Below are 20,838 nucleotides of genomic sequence, written 5' to 3' on the forward strand. Positions count from 1 at the left end.
GGGAAAGATATAAAATTTACAGCCTGCTATACAATAAGAGAAAATCTAATGAAGATGATGTATAGGTGGTACATGGCCCCCAGTAAGCTAGCTAAAATCTATAAATTAAAATCTAATACTTGCTGGAGGTGAAACATAGGGGAAGGAACATTGCACCTCATGTGGTGGGGATGTGAGAAAATTAAAAAGTTTTGGAACACCGTATATGATGAACTTAAAAAGATGCTTAAGATAACATTTGAGAAAAAAACAGAAGAATTTCTATTAGGTTTGTTATCAATCAATATTCCTGAAAAAGGTGTTCCTTTACGTCACAGCCGCTGCAAGAATGTTAATTGCTAGGAATTGGAAAGGGGACGTAGTTCCCTCAAAGGCAGACTGGCAAAACAAGGTATGCGAGTATGTAGAGCTGGCCAAGATGACAGCGGCAATTAGAGAACAATGAAACCAGAAACTTAGAAAAGAATGGGAAAGCATAGAAGAATATACAATAAAACATTGTTCCAAATTCAAACCCTTGATATGTATTGACTAAACTTCGCAAAGAAAAATCCAGATAGATACAGTAAGTCATTTATTTTGTGCAAAAGCGATAACAATATATACAACATGATAGAAAATGAAATGTAAATAGAAGAAGCTGCAATGTGGTGGCGGGAAGTCTCATAGGACATGGATTGTTATACCTTAAATACTAGTGAAAATATGGGTGTGAATTTGTAATTGTATAATGAAAGAAAATCAAATAAAAAGCAATAAAAAAGGAAAATAAAAAATCAGAGTGTTTTGATGCAGTCGTATGTATAAATACTTTTCTACAATGTTATATCAATACATGCATGCACATATACACATTGTTGCTATTAGGAGGAAAATGCAGAGGAAATGAAAATTGTGGCAAAATGCATGCGCAGAATGCTAAACAAAATTATGGGGAGGTGGAAACATAACAATGAAGGATTCCTAAGATCTCAGAACTCAAATTCAGAGAAAAATCTGAATGGGGCAATATCAGTGACTTCCCTATTGTTCAGTTCAAGGAACTTTTACAATACTGGCATTGCAGAATATTTCTCACAGAGTATTCTGAACTTGGTGCACAAATGATGAGTTCATGTGGGTGCTTTTGATCATTTGTTTTCCACAGATTTTGATGGGGCAAAGGGAAAGGATATTTCTCTTAAAATATGTTGGGCCCAATCTCTAAGGAATTGTGTCCAAAAGACAATAAAGAAACAACACAGTAACAGAAAGACTAGTCTGTGTATTCATAATAAACCGGATACATTAGCAGGCAATCTGTAACATTGTGCATAAGCTGCCGCTTATGAATCATTCCATGTAAAGTGTACTATAATAACATAGCCTTGAGGTTACAGAGGCATGAATGCCAATTGCAAGTTTGGAATCCAGCTAAAAGGGCCGTAGCACGTATGCCACGTGGCAAATGACAAGCATGAAACAAGTTTCTCTGTTAAGGGGGCGAAGATACTACACAACCTTTGAAATATACTGAATTCCTAGTTATTGTTACCCAACTCCCAGTTAAACACATGTCAGCATCAGCAGAGATGCTGCTAATTTGTCAACATCTGAAGATCACATTCTTTACCAAAAAAATGAAAAAGTAATCTTACACTCCCAGGTGATTAGTAAATTCATTTAACCTCCTTTAGGACAGATTTTAAACCATTGAACCAAAATGCTACCACTGGCGTAGGGGCTCAGAAGCTATCTCTGTCACTGCAACAGCTCACACACTCACCATTTCATGTTTGAGGTGACATAAGAGCATAAGAGTTGGATTAAAATCGGTAGCTGTCAGCCTGAAGCAGTCTTTGGTAGTCACATAGAATCTTGTAGGATTTGGGGGTCCAATTGTAATGGGTTTTGCATCCATGCTGGCATCCTTACTAGTGCAAGAATAGCTGGTGATGCTGTGCACATTGGTGTTGCTACAGCTTGCTTACACCCTGTCAACTATGACAGTATCATGTAACACTTGGCCTGGCAGACATGTTGAAGCCATTGGGCAATGTGTAGGGTTGCATGGCAGCTGTCAGGGCTGGAGGGAGAAGGCAATCTTCCAATGAGAGCTCAGGGCACTGGGGGGGAAGGAGTCTTCATCTTGCACGTGCAGTGGGAGAGGTGTGGGATGACAACCCTTTCAAAACAACTAGCCGCCATTTTGCCAAGCATTCTCCCTCCGTCCTTGTTTTGGGAGAACTTTAGATGGCTTTATAATGTTTACATGGCAAGTTGGTGCCATGTAATCAGAGCCAATCACATGGTATTCAAGTTACAAAAAGGAAGATTGCGACTAAGCAGCAGGAAGAACTTTCTGATGGTAAGGGCTGTTTGACAGTGGAAAGGACTCCTTTCGAAGGTGGCAGACTTTCCTTCCTTGGAGGATTTTAAGCACAGGTTGGCTGGCCACCTGTCATGGATGCTTTAGTTGAGATTCCTGCATTGCAGGGGGTTAGACTTTGATGACCCTTGGGGTCCCTTTCCAACTCTACAATTCTATGATTCTAAGCTACTGTACACAGATCAAGCACATATAGCAGAAGCCAGGTATATTTTACATTTTCCTTTTCTTTGTTGTAGAGATGCTGATCATTTTTTAAATAAAATCTGCTGCACAATCATATATACATCTCACATGATGTCAAGGGCAGCTTCACAATAGGCAATATTTCCTGTGCTCGAAATTGCAGTGTCACTTGTGAACTTTTTAGTTTAGTCCAAGGACTCTTTGAAGGCAGATTCTGCATTTCCTTGTCAGATTGAGTTGGACTTTGTGCCATTTATATCTTGGCATGCAAAATGTTATCCTAAAGTCATTGACGAGGTAATGGGTGTTTCGAGCTTTTACACTAACACGAGGAGATGTGAAGGCTCTAACAATCCTAGCCATTGACATTTACAACTATGGGTTTTGTTTTTAATGCAGGGCAATGAGCAATGTACTTAAGGCATCAGACAATGCTTTATAGCATACACTAAAGGTGAATCACTTTTTACTAGATTTATTAGCTGGAGGATCTGAAATCTCATGAGGAAATTTAGCCAGTTTTAACCCAAGCAGTGCTGCTTCTTTCAGTTATTTCCTTTTAAATTCTCAGCAGGATGCAGCCACTCTAAATGTCCTATTCAGGGATATAGACTCCCCCTGCCCCAGCTGGTTTCCACCACCTTGGGTAATGGCAGAGTACTCATTAACAAACTAATTGATTTTTATTAATTATCTGTGGTATATTTTTTTCCACTGATTATTTCCCCCTAGTATCTAAGCTTATTAACTGCAACTACATATCCTCAGCATATAATTAGTCCTGAAGGAACTTGGAGTGGACTCAAAGATTCTCTTTGATTGCTGTATCAAAATAGAGGGGAAGAAGAGTCAGATTTTTCACTTTAGAAAGGGCTAGGAAATGTACCTCTGAAAAATTACTCAAAGTAGTACAGGAGGAACAGAAAGATGAGAAGACAAAAATGTCACCAACCATAGAGTTCAAGGCGCCACTCATACACACTGACATGCTAATTCTCAACCTTCAAAGCAAGACCTCAGCCTCTAAAGTAGTTAAATATGTTGTAGATGGCAAAGTGGCAAACTCTGTTGACAGCGCAACCAGTAGCTGCTTCAAGTGCCAAAGCAGTTTTCAAAAAGAAACAAGGGGAATATTTTATTTGTCAGGAAATTATTAGTTCCATCCAAGGAAAAAATAAATGCTAAACCGGATGCATTAACCTGACGCAAAGAGAGCATCTTCTTCTAAGTAATTCAAGGGAACTAGAATCGTGGTTCTCTCACTATGTGTGTTGCCTTTCTTATTAGCTGTGGGCAGCTGCAAAAGGAATCAGGAGCAGGACAGTGTTAGAAGCAAGGTTTCAATTAAAAGATTCAATATTCACAAAAGGTAGGCTACCATTTCCTATTTACATGGGTTTATTGGTTTACTTTAATTGTAAAAGATGTGTATAGTATAGTATAGTATAGTAATGTGTATAAATAGATAAACAGTCAGACCGACAAGACAGGTTTCTTTGTTTTGTGTTAAATTTCCAGCTGCACTATTGGCATAGTGTGGTTCGGTAGCAAAGGCCCTTAGTAAGAGTTGTCTCCCTTGATAATAATTGAAACAAAATTGATGGTACAAACCTCTAACCATTCTGCCACAAACCTTATAGCCGAAGCCATTATGCCCAGGTTGTGTCCAATATGTCAGCCATTTCTCCACCACAGGCTATAAAAGGAATCCATCTCCTGACTGGCTTTCCACTTCCAAAAATGGCCAGGAACACTTCCTGATGCCATACTTCCAATTTCTGTTTGGTATTTCTGTATGGCCCTTTCCTTTTACCCTCCAGCACTATGCTCATCATTTTCATTGACCTAGTCAATCACATTGATTAAAGAAAAAGAAAAAGACAAGCTTTAATTTGCAACAAGATCACAACCGCAGATAGTATTTGTTGCATGGTATGTATAATATCACTGTGCACCCCAAGTCTCTAGATACTTTAGAACCTTGCTTTTTTTAAAAAATGTCCATGATCCATACCATAAACCCACTCCAAATGGCTTAATTTTTGTTGTTATTGGCATCTGTCTGTCTCAAGAGACAATACAATGGAGTGCTCCTCCAGGGATAAAGTCAAACCACTGGAGAATCACAGCTCCTCCTGCATTGCTTTTGCACTGCTGCCTTCTGCATTATTTCTGCTGCATTGGCAACACTGAAGCAACACCGAGTGTAAGCTTGGGCAGTATTTGTTCTGGGCTGCCCTGATGACAACACTCTCCTCTCACCCTCACTAATGTGGTCCAAAGGAAAGGAGAGTCATATATTTGGCACCAGCTCGGCTGCAGGAGTTGCCAGAAGGAAAAATACAAGGCTCCATCCAACTGTCTTAGGGACTCCACTCCAGATTTGTGTAGGGTTTACACCTTAGCATTTTCTTATCCCAAAGATGTCCCACAAAGCAGCGGGCAAAAAACTTAATAAGTCCCATAAAATAAACCACCTGCTCTGAGCCAGCTGTTGATAAGCACACCACAGGAGGCAAAATCAAAATCATGAGTCTACTGACGTTACCAAGTTCCACAGTTTGACACATGCAGTCAGTTATGCAAGAATGTCAAAAATGTCAATGTGCCCATGGACAGCATTTTGATAACTGAGTTAGCACCACCACAGAAATGAGGAATGATGGGAAATAGAATGTGCATTGGTTTCTATCAATGTGGAGATACATGTACACTTTTAATACATGTGTGCACTGGACATCTTTTTAAAATAAAAAATGTGGGGAAAATGTATTGATGTAACAATATTCGACAATCTTCATCACCTTATCTGCACAGAGTTACTTAGCGGGATAATGTATCTCTGTTCAATTAAATAAATTAATGGGATCAAATGCACATCTGTCCATGGTTGCATCAAGGCTGCCTGTCCTTTTAGACAGGGTAGGTGCCTTAGATGGCAGTTGCTGGGTGCAGGCAGAGAGGTGTTAGGGGACAGAGCTGTGGGCACTAAGCAGCCTGCACAACACCCCTTAATCTAGCCTGCTTGCCTTGGGTGTGGTGGAGAACGCCTGACCTAACAACATTGAAGAATATGATTCACCTTCGGGTGGCTCCTGTGCATGGGGTGGGAGAGGGCCATTTTTCCTTCCTCAGGCAGTGACATGTCTTAGGTCAGCCTAAAGGCTTAAAGGCTGCACACCTGATCCCTGCAGACTTGTATTCACTGTGTGTGTGTGTGTGTGTGTGTGTGTGTGTGTGTGTGTGAGAGAGAGAGAGAGAGAGAGAGAGAGAGAGAGAGAGAGAGAGAGAGAGAGAGAGAGAGAGAAAGAACTGGCAATGCATTTGTTTTACAAAACAACAATGCAACTGTACTGATGCTATGAAAAGCTGCATGGGGCTGTTGACAAACATGGGCAGAGCAAAAAAGAAGAAGAAGAAGTCTATTTTACCTTTGTACAGTGGGCTAGTTTCTACAAACATTCCTACCCTCCTCTACCCCATCCAGCAACAAGCATTATCAGAGTTCAATGTCATATTCCAGCAAGGAAAAACACTATAAAGAACAGTGCAAAGCAGGACCAATAAAGGGTGTGGCCTAGGGACAGGATGCCATACTGGGGAGGGGTGTGTGGCCTGGGGAGCATCCCAAGGGCCAGAAAGAGAAGCCATGAGGACAATATTTGGTATCCGGGCCTGAGGTTTCCCATCCCTGATTTAGATAGCAGGTAAAGTGTCAAAGCACACTGAGAAGCAGATCTTTACAATGCTTGTGACATTGATGTGCAATGAGGGGAGGGGAACCCATTGAGTTCTGGAATAATTTAACAGCAGTTAATGTGTCTGTGGTAGCTAATATACATCACCTTGGTACCTATCAAGTCTTTAATAACTGTGCTCATATATTAGGACTGCTAACACATTGCAGCAGCCTTAACAGGATCAGTTTGTGAGTGAGTGCATGGGCCACCTTTGGGCTTCATGCAAGCCATGCTCCCAAAGTCACCTCACTACCAACCTTGCCCCCAACCTTCATGCATTTGGTTGAAGGCATGAAAGGACATCTTACCTATGTAGTGTTGTGCACACTAAGGAGCTCCTTTCAGATATTGTACCCAATGTACAGATGCCAAAGAGACATAGCCAGCAGGCTGTTCAGCATCGGGGATGTCACCACTAGGAACAGTTCTACTTTCCCCTTAATGCAGTGGTGGCCAAACTTGGCCCTCAGAGCTGTTTTGGGACTACAGTTCCCATCATCCCCGACCACTGGTCCTGTTAGCTAGGTGTAATGGAGAACCCCCCCCCATCCGAAGCAGCCCGTCTCCCAGCAGTCATGAGAGCGAAGGGTCTGATGTAGGGAGTCAGGAAACAGAGAGGGAGTGCCAGGGCTCTGGCAACATCCAAGAGCCCCTGCTCCATAGGCAGAAAGAGAGGGAGGCAGAAAGAGAGGACAGGAATCAGTCAGACAGAAGACCCGTCCCCCGATGCCGGAATTGAGGAGGAGGAGGAAAGGGAGGCGCTTCTCAGTTCCGAGGCTTTTATGTTGGTCCAGAACGCGGAGGGGGGCAGTGCAGGAATCTGACTCGAGCGGGTAGACATGGAATCAGCAGTTCGTTACACTGTAAATAATGACAAGCATGTGGAAGGTCGTTACTGAAGAGTAGTCACTACAACCCTGACACTAGGGATGATGGGAGTTGTAGTCCAAAAACAGCTGGAGGGCCACGTTTGGCCACCACTGCCTTAATGCACTCAGCAAATGCATGGAGAGCCTTACCTATCTCAGCAACCATCTCTAGATCTTCCCACTCAGAACCCAAGAAGTCATGTATTTCTATGTGGTATTTAACAGCCTTCTTCAAAAGGTATGGCTAACTGATGCCATGCCACCTGGTAGATGCTGGGCACTTTCAAGGAGGGAGGAGATGGAGCCCACACAGTCTAGCATGCAGGCAGGTTCCCAGAATTGATAGCTACAACCGGTTCTGCTGTATTATAACTGTATTCAGTCCAGGAACATTGTGGCGATGGTCCTGTGAAATAATACTTGCATCGTGTTTCCTCGCAGAATAATTTCCTTGGAAATTAAAGGGAGTTGTAAAAAGTTGTGAGCCCACCATACGATTCAAGTTCTCTAGCATAGTATATAAGTGCCAACTGCATGCGGCTAGTTTGCTGTATATAGAAAACACATGCACATATGCAGAGACCACACACATGCACAAACATTGGGTAGCACCTGTGTGTTTTTTTTGCACTTTGGATGCTTCCTTCTCTGCCACAGGCAAGTTCCCCATGCCTTTAATAAGCAGCAGAAATCACTCTGAATACATAACGGAAAACTGCTGTACCTTTGGAGCCTTAGCGATATAATAGCTTTCACAGTTCTTTGCTTATGCACCAGTAGTATGGCTGAACACAGGCTCCATATGTTCTTTCTGCTCCTGTACTAAAGAAGCCATAATTTTGACTGCCTTAGGGCAAAAGTAGGGAATGGGGTGGTTTTAAATGCTGCAATACAAGGGCCTATACTGAATATTCAAAGCTGCCTCACAAACATACAAAAAGTGGCCATTATCCACATATTTAGCTGTCCATAACACTCAGGGCCTCATGCTCATAAGCTGGGACCTGGAAACCTGTGAACGCTAACTTTCAAAAGCTGCTCAGCAGTGTAAATGTACAGTCATACCTCGGTTTAAGTACGCCTCGGTTTGAGTATTTTCAGTTTAAGTACTTTGCGGACCTGTCTGGAACAGATTAATCCACTTTCCATTACTTTCAATGGGAAAGTTCACTTCAGGTTAAGTACAGACTTCCGGAACCAATTGTGTTTGTAAAGCTAGGTACCACTGTATCTGTGTGAGGGTTTCTGGGGGGCTCAGCAGGGATGAGGGAGAAATTAGATTCAGTTCACATTTAAAGGCGAAACAATCTGAAACAATCTGCAAACCAAAACACACAAACCAAAACACAATCATTCTTTGCCCTTCTCTGAATTTTGTAATGACAAGCAATGTGTACAAACATGCATATACTAGGATAAAGCGTGCACAGAATGCATGTATTAGTGAAAATCACATACAAAAAATACATTCTATAAGGGGAAATTACTTTGCAAAAATGTGCATGTTAGAAGTTTGCACTAAAGCATTCTTGTGAGGGTATATATATATATTGCAAACTGACAGAGAAATGCAGACAACCGGAAAAAGGATAAACCAAGAGAAACTGATCCCTAGGGCTCAATAAAAGTTGAGGATCAGACTTTGGTCCTGCCCAGTAACCAATATTATTGAGAGGGAGAAGAAAGTTTGAACCAACATCGTGCTTCATCCTTGAACATTTGCAATGCTGTTGGGCCCTTGGGGAATTATAGTCCAAAACATGTAGAGGACAGCAGATTGGGGAAGACTGGTATGGAGGAACACAGCAAATGCTGGCCCAAGGAGACAGGCAGGGAGTGGGAGAGGTGGTCTGTGGTGGAAAGCAGAACCAAGTTATATTCCTTTATGCTCAGACCAGACAACCAGACTTAACCTAGAAACAATTTTGTTACATTTTACATGACCTGTCCTGTCCTATTTAGATATACAACTGGCCTCTGCAGGCCTGGATGGTCATCTGTAGCACTCTCCTTTAACCAATGATGGTGCTTAGACTAGGTCTCCAGTTGAGAAGCCCAAGATCCAAGAACTCATGTGAGCCTGACAGGGGCATGGCAGTGGTAATTCCTAATGCTCTGCTCTGCAGGAGGTTAGGATCTGGTGGGCCATACCACTAGGAACAGTTCTACTTTCCCCGTAATGCAGTGGTGGCCAAAAGTGGCCCTCCAGCTGTTTTGGGACTACAATTCCCATCTTCCCCGACCACTGGTCCTGTTAGTTAGGGATCATGGGAGTTGTAGGCCAAAACATCTGGAGGGCCACAGTTTGGGGATACCTGATCTAGACACCAGAGCAATGATTAATTGTGGATTGTTGTTGTTGTTGTTGTTGTTGTTGTTGTTTAATGCTATTGGTCTTCTTAAACCCTACATAGCTTGGGGCCTTAGCATGTCTTAAACTGGCCCTGGCCCTGGCCCTGGCTGATAAAGACATGCTGTGACCCTAAGCTATGTTTAATGTAAGCAATCTCATAGCATTATCAAAATAATGTTTATTGTGTAACAAAACGGGCAATGAAAATAGAGCTATATATTTGTTATGATATTGTACATAGGCAAAGATACTATACAGCTAAAAGTGAACACTGTAACTAAAACACGTATATTGCAACAACCTGTTTGTATATGAAATATATTTGAATGAAAATGCCTTATGATTTCTCACTTAGCATATATGAAAGCTTTATTGCAGTTATTTCTTCACAGATTTATAAACATGCCGTGATAAATAATTATGTTAATTTGTTAAAAAAAAATCAGAATGATAATGCCCATTTTAGAGTCTCTTTTCCTTGTTTCCTTTATTTTTGAATCAATTGTGTAATCTGAGACCCTTAGACATAGCTTACTTAGTTTGTGCATAAATCCAGCACTGGTCACCGCATACAGAACCTGCAAGCCACAGTGCAATGAAGCTAATATGTTTGATCATCATTCCTACTTTGCATGTCAGACCAAGGGAATAACAAAACCACCATGGGCAATAAAGTTCACATGGAGGAATGCTGCGCCAAATCCTATGCAACACATTCAATGAACCCACCAAACCCCTGGTACTGCATGGATATGCCCTAAGTGACAGAAATAACAGTACAGAGTTAAACCTGGAATATCTCCAAGGAAATTGCCAGGACCAGGCGATTATACCAACATTTTTCTTATACAACATGAATGTGGGCCAGGGCTTCATAATGAGATGACCCTGACCTGCCAGAGTTCCCCCTCTCTTTCTCTTTTTTGCAAATGACTAGTGCTTTAATTATTTGCATCTGTGAACTCAAATGAAAATACTTAAGGATATATCAATATATTCATAAATCATCTGCAGGCAATAAGTGGTCCAACATAGATAATTAGAGAATTTACGGAAGGCTTGCTCCCTCTGTTTATCTGCTTATGACATTTGCGGTGCAGCCCTAACAGCAGGATAATTACTAGATTTATTCATCAAACAAAATCACGCCTTCTGGGAATGCTCAGTGACTTCAGTTTTAGGACTAATAAAGACATTTTTCACCCAAACTCAAGTACTAATTTGCTCAGTAACTAGCTGCAATAAGCTTTTATGGAAGCACTCAAAGAAGAGGCTTGGCACCAGAGGGCAGATAATTAAAGGTGCAGTATCCCCATACAAAAAGCTCTGAACAATTCCCTGACCATATTAAAATTTAATTGTTGAATGTTAATTGAAAAAAATAGAAGTCATTCTTGTACTCTCTGTTTCAGTAATTATTCTTCTCAGATCAAAATCATATCTTCAGGACTAAGTAACAAAACGAAAACTTCACAGCTCTCCCAAATTGGCCAGTGAATTCTTATTTTCTCTCTCTCTCTCCAGTTGACTCTGTTGTCAGAATTGGAGTGAAGCAGCAAACTCAGCTCCTTCACACATATTGTTGAGTTAAAACATTGAAACAGAGAATGGAGTAAAGGCAGATGAGTTTGCACCAACTTCTCTGGAGTTCAGGCAGGACACAATCCTGCTAAATCCATGTACAAGCCCAACTGGAAGGAAGGGGAGTTGAGAATGCAATTTGCGTTCTTACACCATAGCTGCCAAGTTTTCCCTTTTCTCGCGAGGAAGCCTATTCAGCATAAGGGAAAATCCCTTTAAAAAAGGGATAACTTGGCAGTTATGCCTTACACAGATCTATCTCTGGGTTTGTAATAAAGACTTTCCTCCTGTATTTGGCCAAAAATCAGGAATAGTTTGTTTTCTTTTTAACTCATGAGAAGATTTTCATTTGAAGTAAAGTGAACGAGAATAAGTTTCAGTAAGCCAAATGAGAGACTATAGGGGAGTACATATTGGAGATCTCAATACTGCAAAGTGCTCTCCTGAATTATGGAGAGACATTTTGAGGGTGTAGGTAACTGCAGAGGGAGAGATGTTATGAGAAACTTTCCCTCTGCGAACGTCCTTGAGGTAACTTATCTTAAGATCTAAGCTTACACATTCATTTGCTCAAAAGGTCACAGAGGGAATTTGTGGATGACCAAATATTTCGAACCAGTGGAAGCTTGCTCCTTTACCTACTCTCAAAGCCTTATCAGGATACTACCTTCATTTCATTTCCTCTTTACTTTATACCTCAAAAGCCTACACACTTAGTTTGGGCATCTCCCCCCCCCCAATATGAGGTTTGTACCATGTCAGAATCCTGCAGGCTCCTAAGACTCATTCTGTGCTGCAGAGAAATGATGAACTACACAAAACGCAGACTTTTAAACTCATATTTAATTGTTTAATGTCATGGCTCTTGGTAGAGCATTGTTGCTTGAAAAATAAATTGGGTAATTCAATTAAATGGCTACAGAAGATACATCATATCAGATGTAGAAAGGCACTAACCCCAGCTTGAACTTGACGTCCCACATCGCTTCACTTACTTGACAAATGGATTCTTGAAAATAATTGAAACACATGGCTGCCAGCATAGGTCAATAATACTTTTTTGCCATTCAGCCTCTTAACAGCTTCCATTTTTTCTTGCACTGTGCCATTCAGGGCAAAGATTGCATTTGCCTGGTAAATCATGCAAGCATTATTACTAAAATGGGACTAAATGCAATGAAAATGGACTACATAAAAGTAATGGCACTTAAGTAAAAGGAAGACCATCTAGGGCAAACACTAAATGTCAGAGTTAAATACTATATGGCATTACTTCCATTACAGGATCAGATTAGGCATGTTAGAAAGCAAACTGACTAATCCAACTACATACATACAACATATAAATATTTATCAAAAACAAAAAAAATCCCCTGCCAAGAAAATAAATTCACCAATAGCTAATATTTAATAATAGCTAATATTTCTATGTACTGTACTTCTATACTGTGGCAGTTTAATCTTTATATAACTTACGTTGAGGGGAAAGGCCCAAACTTTAGAACAGTAGCAATGAACGGGGACGAGGAGACACAGATGCTCACAGTGAAGCCTGTGGAGAATTTGAAACACAGTAATTTTAGGCAACCATTTGAAACATTAGTTAGTGGAAGTAGTCTTGGGGATGTGTAACTATGTCAATTTCTGTCTCGCATTATTCTGATGTTAATTTCAGTTCTCCACATCAGTTTGCGAATGGGGAGAGGGATTTTTTTTTAAAAAAAAATTATTTATTGAAGTTTTTTACAATAAAGAATAAAGCGCAAAAATACAAAAACCTAAAAATAGAAAATAAAAAATAAAAATCCCTCTCTTGTGTTCTTTTTTTAAGTCCTCATGGAAATTCATCAGCCATTCGGTCTGTATATATCCTGTATGCAATTTTTGTTAATATACACATGTTTTCAAGCAGTTTTCCTTATTAAAAATGTACCTTTGTATGCCGTTTTCACTAATATATTTACCAGTACTTCTTGTGTTTCAATTTATTTTACATCCTGTAGTTACTCTCTGTTCTGCACTCCTGAAGCCTGCATGAACTTCCATGGAATCAAGCATTTTTTGAAAGAGAAAATGTCCCTACGTATCAATGTATTTTTTTTTAAAAAAAACCCATTTCATGGAATCTTTGCAAAACATTGGCCTATATAATATAAATTTAAGAAATTTATCCAAATTATTGTTAATCGGCTGCCTTGTGGTAACATGAGAAGTAATAAGCAAATAGTGTATTTCTTTAACTCAAGGCCACAAGTTTTACTTGGGCTTCAGCATAGTTACTCTGAAGTATCAAGAATGATAAGGTTAGCAAGATTATAAAGTATTTTCAGCCATAAAATACTGGAAAAAATAGAATTAAAAACAAAAGGCAAATAATTGTGTAGTTATTTTTTTTGTCATGCTGATGTATTTTCCTAGCTTGCTTTCATTTCACTTTTAAGCATAGCAGTCTGAGGTCAGTCATCATACAGAGACATGCAGCCCCCTTTACCTGCCTTCAGGTAAAGGTAATGGGACCCCTGACCATTAGGTCCAGTCGTGACCGACTCTGGGGCTGCGGCGCTCATCTTGCGTTATTGGCCGTGGGAGCTGGCGTACAGCTTCCAGGTCATGTGGCCAGCATGACAAAGCCGCTTCTGGCGAACCAGAGCAGCGCACGGAAATGCCATTTACCTTCCCGCTGTAGCGGTACCTATTTATTTACTTGCACTTTGACATGCTTTCGAAGTGCTAGGTTGGCCTTCAGATACTTTCCCCAAATGTCTTCTTCAGTATTCACTTGGGACTTTAAGAGGATGGTACCTTCACTTTCATAAATGCTTCACTTTCATAAATGCTACAGATCTTTGAAAGTGCATTCATTTAAATCTCTCCCCATCATGGCTCCATGATGAAAAGGTAAATAGGTTGGGGGCCCCCACCCTGACATTATTGAGTTAATCACACTCTTAAATCACTTTCCATAGTGTTGGGCTGGGGGATGGTCCTTGGGAACGACCTTAGGCCTGGCATCTATTCCCTGGTGAATGCTGGCCAGCAAGACCCAGGTGCAAATGTTGGGTTCAAATATCCAAGGCTCACTTAGCAAGGAGGGAGAATTTCCTTCAAATCCTTGGCTGTAGCATGCAGCCATGAAGATGCCCAGGTGACTGGTGGAGATGTTTCCTTTTTAGGTGCTCCCTATACTTTCATAATTTGGTTACTTATTTTTGCAGATGTTATATTTAATAACTATAACCCTTTCACCATTCATGTGTCTCGAGACCTCTTCTTGTGGGTATTGGCAATCTGCATACAACTCCAGGTAGAAATTCATAGAATTTTTTTTAAAGCATCCTTAGAAATGTCATGATTAGCTGGAGCTCTTACGTAACATTTCATATTCACACCAGAAAAGTCTCCCATTAGCATTAGTAATTTTAAAAAAAGCAGTCAATTGGCTAAACCTTAGATCAAAACAAATGTCAATTTCCAAACAAGCAGCTAAGGATGCAAGATAATACAACTCTGTTCTCCTGGCACGAAACCATATGAGAGGGTTTAATGGAAAGTCAGGCACTCCCAGTTCCGCTTCTTCTTGTTGTCGTTTAGTCGTGTCTGACTCTTCGTGATCCCATGGACCAGAGCACGCCAGGCACTCCTGTCTTCCCCTGCCTCCCGCAGTTTGGTCAGACTCATGTTGGTAGCTATGGTTGGTAGCTTCGAGAACACTGTCCAACCATCTCGTCCTCTGTCGTCCCCTTCTCCTTGTGCCCTCCATCTTTCCCAACATCAGGGTCTTTTCCAGGGAGTCTTCTCTTCTCATGAGGTGGCCAAAGTATTGGAGCCTCAGCTTCAGGTTCTGTCCTTCCTAGTTCAGCTAGTGTGATCTTATTCAAATTCCCAGTTTTTCAAGCTTGGTAATAAATGGACACATCTGGAAGATTAATACAATTCTCTTTATAGAACCTACTTTGGAAGATTTTCTTGCCTGATACAATTCAGTTTTTCCCAACCTAAGGGGAAACCTAACCCACACATAACATTTGTATTTAAATGGCTGTTTTTAAAGCAAATACTATGTGGAGCTGTTTTGCACATGACTAGATTTAGCTGTGTGGAGCAGTCTCCCCCAGTCCAATATCTCCCAGATGTTTTATACTGTAACTCCCATCAGCCCCAGCTGTGCTGGCAAGAGCTGATGAAAGCTGTAGTTTAAAACATCTGGAGGGCATTAGATTGGGGAAGGCTGGTGTGCACCATAAGTTACTTGGGCAGTGCAGTGTTGGCATGGAGAGGCACTTGATTAGGTCAACCCCTGTGGAAAAGCATCTTTCAAACATCAGAACAACTCCATGAAATATCGCTATGCAGAAGCAACTTTCAGCCATATCTTCCATAACATAGAAATGTCCCTAGGTTTTTTAGTAGCTAATTCATTCTCTAAACATAATGGTTGTTTTTGATCAGGGTAACTGGTGAAGAGCTGAAGAACAGAGTATGTAAGTCTTCAACAAACTCTCAGTATGCTCTCTTCTATCATCTTACCCCTTTGATTCACCTTTGAGAAATAATGTGATTTTATAAGGCTCTCATACCTAAATATACTTTCCAGGTTAATGGCAGGGATATAGGAGTGCGCTGAAGACAGAGCTTCCAAGAAGTATGAAAAGACAGACTCAATGGGGTAAAATACTGGGGTGAACAGGATGCTGTATCTTATATTGGAATAACATTACTTGAGGCAACCCAATGACCCTTCAGCAATGTGTACAATTGGTAAAGGCAGCTGAAATGGAAAAGAGAAGAATGATAAATCACTGATCATAAAGCTATTCCTGCAAAGCAACCGATGAGCTCTTACACAGAACACAGGAAGAAGTCTGGAGGGAAGAGGTGGGAGAGTCAAAAAGAAGATCCACAGTAATTTTCATCTGATCCTTCAATGGTCTTCTGATAGCAAGCAATTATTTACAAAGAAACTGAACTGGTAACACAGGGAGAGCAGTGCTTTACTGAGAGGTTTCCCTGTCTTTCAACATAAGCAGTTTGAATCATAAATAGATTTGAAGGCCTATAGCAAACTTCACAAAGTTGCCTTACCTTTGAATATTCATAATAAAGCCTGGAGGCATGGCATGTTCTCCACAGGAGATGTCCAGCTTAGCTAAGTCACAGCCAGAACAGATCCACTGAAAGCAATGCCAGTGTGTCTGCCTTGAATGGGACTAATGCTGGATATTGCCCATGTAAGCTTTGGAGAAACATTTGATCTGGGAGTAGTGTGATGGGAACTTTTCTGATGGAAGATGTATTTCTCGGGATTGGTATTATTTGCCCTTTAGTACCATGTAAGCATGGTATTTCAGAAAGCTCAAGGCTTATTTTCCCCCCAGTTATGAAAAGTGGAACCAGTTCTCATAAGCCTATGGAGCTTGCCACTGTGTTTGCAGAACATGAAGGAAACATGGGTATCTCCAGGCATTCTAAGCTCTAATAACAGCATTTGTTTTTGGAGGGGTTTACTAAAAAGGTCTGCGCAGTCAACAGGAAACATTAGATGCTATATTCCGGCAGTAGTCTTATTTCAACCAAGCTGAAAGTATTAACCGTAATGTAAATGAATGTGACTCAGTTTTGATAAATTGCAGCATTTGACCTATAAGATGTAAAGCTTCAATTTCAAAATAAAGTAAATTCAGAAAATCAACAATCTAGCAGTAGTGAAAATCTAGGGAAAGCTACCAAGGATTGCTGTTGTTTAGTCATTTAGTCGTGTCCAACTCTTCGTGACCCCATGGACCAGAGCACGCTAGGCACTCCTGTCTTCAACTGTCTCCCGCAGTTTGGTCATTTTTACAACACCTTCTAGAAATGACCAAGGATTAGGAAGCTTTAACTTCCATCTAAATTCCTCAGTTTTCCCCCTCCTCCACCAACAGGAACCTCCAAAGTTTATTTGAATTTTTAGAAGCAATTCTAAATGTGAGTACTTCCTCCCCATCTGCACTCCCAAGAATGTAGTGTGTGTCTGTATGTACATGAAGACATGTGTTAAGTATGGAATAGATGGAAGGAGAAGCTTTCACGTTAATTGATGGAGTTGTTTGATGGAATTGGTCCAGCCAAGAGCTGACCAAAAGATGAGAAGAAACCGCTCCACAAAAAAAGTTATAGTAGCTGAATCCAGATTCAAGACAATGCAGATTCCAATGCCTGCAAGTATATCTGGATAACACAGAAAAAATATTCAAAGCAGAAAAATGTAGTTTTTGAGAGGGCAGTGAAATGAACTCCCCCCCCTAACCACCAAGAACCAGTAATAGGGACTTTAATAGTATTTTTTTTACTTATATGCCCACCCGTCTGACTGGGTTGCGCCAGCCATTCTGGGCAGCTCCCAACAAAACTGGACAACTTTTTTAAAAAAAAATCTAAAGAAAGTATCTAGAAGCTTAGGTATTTTAAGGTTTAATTCTTACCCATTGGGAAGAAGTGGAGATAAGAAAGGTCACAGCAAAGGAAAAACTGATCATGAAGAGAGAGAATTTGAGATACTGTGAAAAGGAGCGGTGGAATGACAAGTAGAGAGTTTTAAAAAATAGATTTAGGAAATTCAGGTTTAGTAAGCAAAGTTTCTTGGAAAGGAGTTCAAGAGGGCCAGGAGCTTATAAAAGGAGTCATACTGGAAGAACATCTGAACACCATATGTGGGGAAACAGTTGGAAAGAGGTAAAGAAACCTGATGGGGCTGCATGGGGATATTTTTAATGAGCTGAAAACCAAGAGGGAAGCTCAGAGGAGCTGGAAGGAAGGGTTACTAACAACATTTAGCAAAACGCTACATTTCTGAAGATGGGTCTTTCGAAGGCACTTCCTGGAGTTCTTCTGACCTCTTCCCACTATATATCTTATTAGAGTTAAGAGGCCCATGCAACTCTTTTATATATCTGTGATGGGAGGATTTGTGTGGGCATGTACTGTACTCTTTCCTATGTCTGCTTATTGTATGGATGGGTTGTGTTGAAGTTTAAGAGAGCAGATTTAAATGGCTCAACTCCAAAACTTTAGAAAAGAAGTATACAATTATCTTTATGGCCCCACCTTTCTTAAAGTTCAGAGACACTACCCATTTCCATTTGATTCTGGACATTTGCAGTGAATAGTAAGTCTCCTGCAGTTCCATGGGGCTTTCTTGTGGGTGAGTTGGTATGGGATTGCAGTCTTAGAAAAGAACATTTACTTGTGTGTGGCTCTATAGAGTAAACAAAAATTTACAAAATGGAGCACGCTTACAGCATAATTATTGGATTGCTTGGCAATGTCATTGTTCAGATTTCTTGTGTATTTTAAGTGTTCTTTACCATCATATTATTATTCATTATTTTATTTTAGGATTGAATTCCACCCTTTAACATAAGTCTCCAGGCTAACAAAAACATTATTATTAGTGGTATTAGCAATAAAATATTAAGATCAGTAAAACAGAAATGAAGCAGCAGATCAAAAAGTAGTTGTGAACTGACAACTAAATGTGTAATCCTGCTGCTGCAGTTGGAAAGAGTTAGGATGTAGCAGATATGCTCATCTGCTGGTTCCACGAGTAAGGGTGCCTCACCACTCTCTAGCCACTGTGGGACCCTGAAATGGGGTGTTTTTTGGAGCAGGGTGGGATGCTATTGACCAGCTTTAGAAATGAGACTGGAGGGCTCTAGGACCCTGCCAGAGCCCTCATGCCTCCTTCCCGAAGCCCACTGCCTCGCTTACCCAGCTTTGGGAAAGCAGCGTGAGGCCTAGGTGTGTAAATTTTGGAATCGCACAGGGCACCATATTACCAAGGTCACCCCTGGTTGTGTCAAACAACTCCTACTAGTGTGGGTGACATTTAGCACCACATGTCAGTGCGTCAATCAAAAAGCCACAGTTCCATAATGCAACGACTACTGCAACGTGAAAAGAACATTAGAAAATGGGACAGAAGCACTAGCATTGCAACCAGGAAAACTAACACAACATTTCCCACATCTCAATGCACCCCAGGCTTGTTTAGCTTTTGCCAGGTGGTGGTCTCACAGGCCTACTCCCATCAGTTTTAAAGAAAAGAAAACTAGTACTGTGTTATGGTCCCGGCACTTCTGATGTGCTTCCATTTGTTTAAAAGGGAATTTGCATTCTTATATACTGTATATCCAGTGCTTCCATTCAAATATATGAGCTTGCCCTTATGGGTGGGTGAGCTTCATGTGTGCATTAGGGCTTCCATGCCCAACAGAAATCAGGGCAAGCAGAGTCGTATTATAATGTACTGATAATTTCACAGTGAAAGGTCAATTGGATTTTACATTTGAATGGGCACTCCACTATATTTGCAAGGTGGAATTTAGAAATGTCCTGAAGAGTCCTCTTTGCGACCCTCTTCAAACGTCCTTCCCTTACTCTAATGAGAATTATTATCTCTCTCAAGGAAATGTGTGGATAGCATCTACTTCATAGGAGTGGAACGGTCTACAAATAAAAGGAAGATTTGATGTAACAATAGGTAAGCTATTGTAATGCCACTTTGCTCTGCGAATACGGGACATCACCAGTGGTATGTTATCCAATACTGTGTGAGCAGAAGGCAGCATGCGCAACTGAGCTTCCCCTTATACATCCTACAGCCTTCTGTACCAACAACACCATTGCAATAATAATAATAATAATAATAATAATAATAATAATAATAATAATAATAATATCCCTCCAGTGGGTTGGGGGACCTACCAGACATTTGTGGACTGTACCATGTCAAGATGGGAGAAGGGAATCACATGACAGGTGCAAAATTGCTTTGGAGGTCTCCCCATCCCACTACAGCCCTGTAAAACACAGCCCACTATGTTCAGTAGGCTCCCCTGACCACCTGGAGAGGCTTTTGGGGGGAGGATGGTCAAGGTACAGGGAACTGTATAGTGGAGGAAGGGAAATGGAAAAACCAGTTAAACAAGTTGCTTACTATTTACACATGACTAGATGCAGCTCATAGTTAACCATTCTTTCATCATGATTCTTTATCTGAGTATCTTCAACACAAACTTTCTGGGCTGCTTCAAATATTACATGGACAGTGTGGCATTCATGTACAACAGTTGTTCCAGCATCTCCAGGTTGTATCCTCCAATGACCCTCTCCTCCAGCAAAACTGGAAAAGAGATCATTTTTGGTGATTCCCTACCTGCAATCCCCTCCCCCCCCATTTCATTTATATTAAGCAGATTTTGAAGGGGTATGTGTGAAGCATGGCCAAAATCTGCCTCCCTCCAAGAAGCCTCTCCTGGTCTCAGGAGCCCTTTGTCCAAGGGACATCAGTGAAAAAACTCCTTTATATTTTTTAATTGCTGCTCTAAATTACTGTATTATTGTTGTTGTTATTAATTGAATTTATATACCGCCCTATATCTGGAGGTCTCAGAGCAGTTCACATAAAAGGATCACAGTATATAAAATAAAAATAAAAGCAATAACCCAGTAATAACCGCCCCCCCCAAAAGAGCCACATTTTAAAAGGGTATGGGATGTTGTAAATACTGTTTTTAGTCATCTTTGTGGTGGTTAGTCATCTTTGTGGTGGTGGTGGTGATTACTGAAATGCAGGACTACAGTGTTCTAAATAAAATAAACACAAATTTATTTTGCCAACTTTGTGCAGGAGTCACACAAAAAGCAAGCACTTAGGAGCTTTTTAAGAAGGAAAAGGCAAATTACCAGCAAATTCAATTAGGT

Source organism: Zootoca vivipara, chromosome 11 (assembly GCF_963506605.1).
Source record: "Zootoca vivipara chromosome 11, rZooViv1.1, whole genome shotgun sequence".
NCBI classification, from domain to species: Eukaryota; Metazoa; Chordata; class Lepidosauria; order Squamata; family Lacertidae; genus Zootoca; species Zootoca vivipara.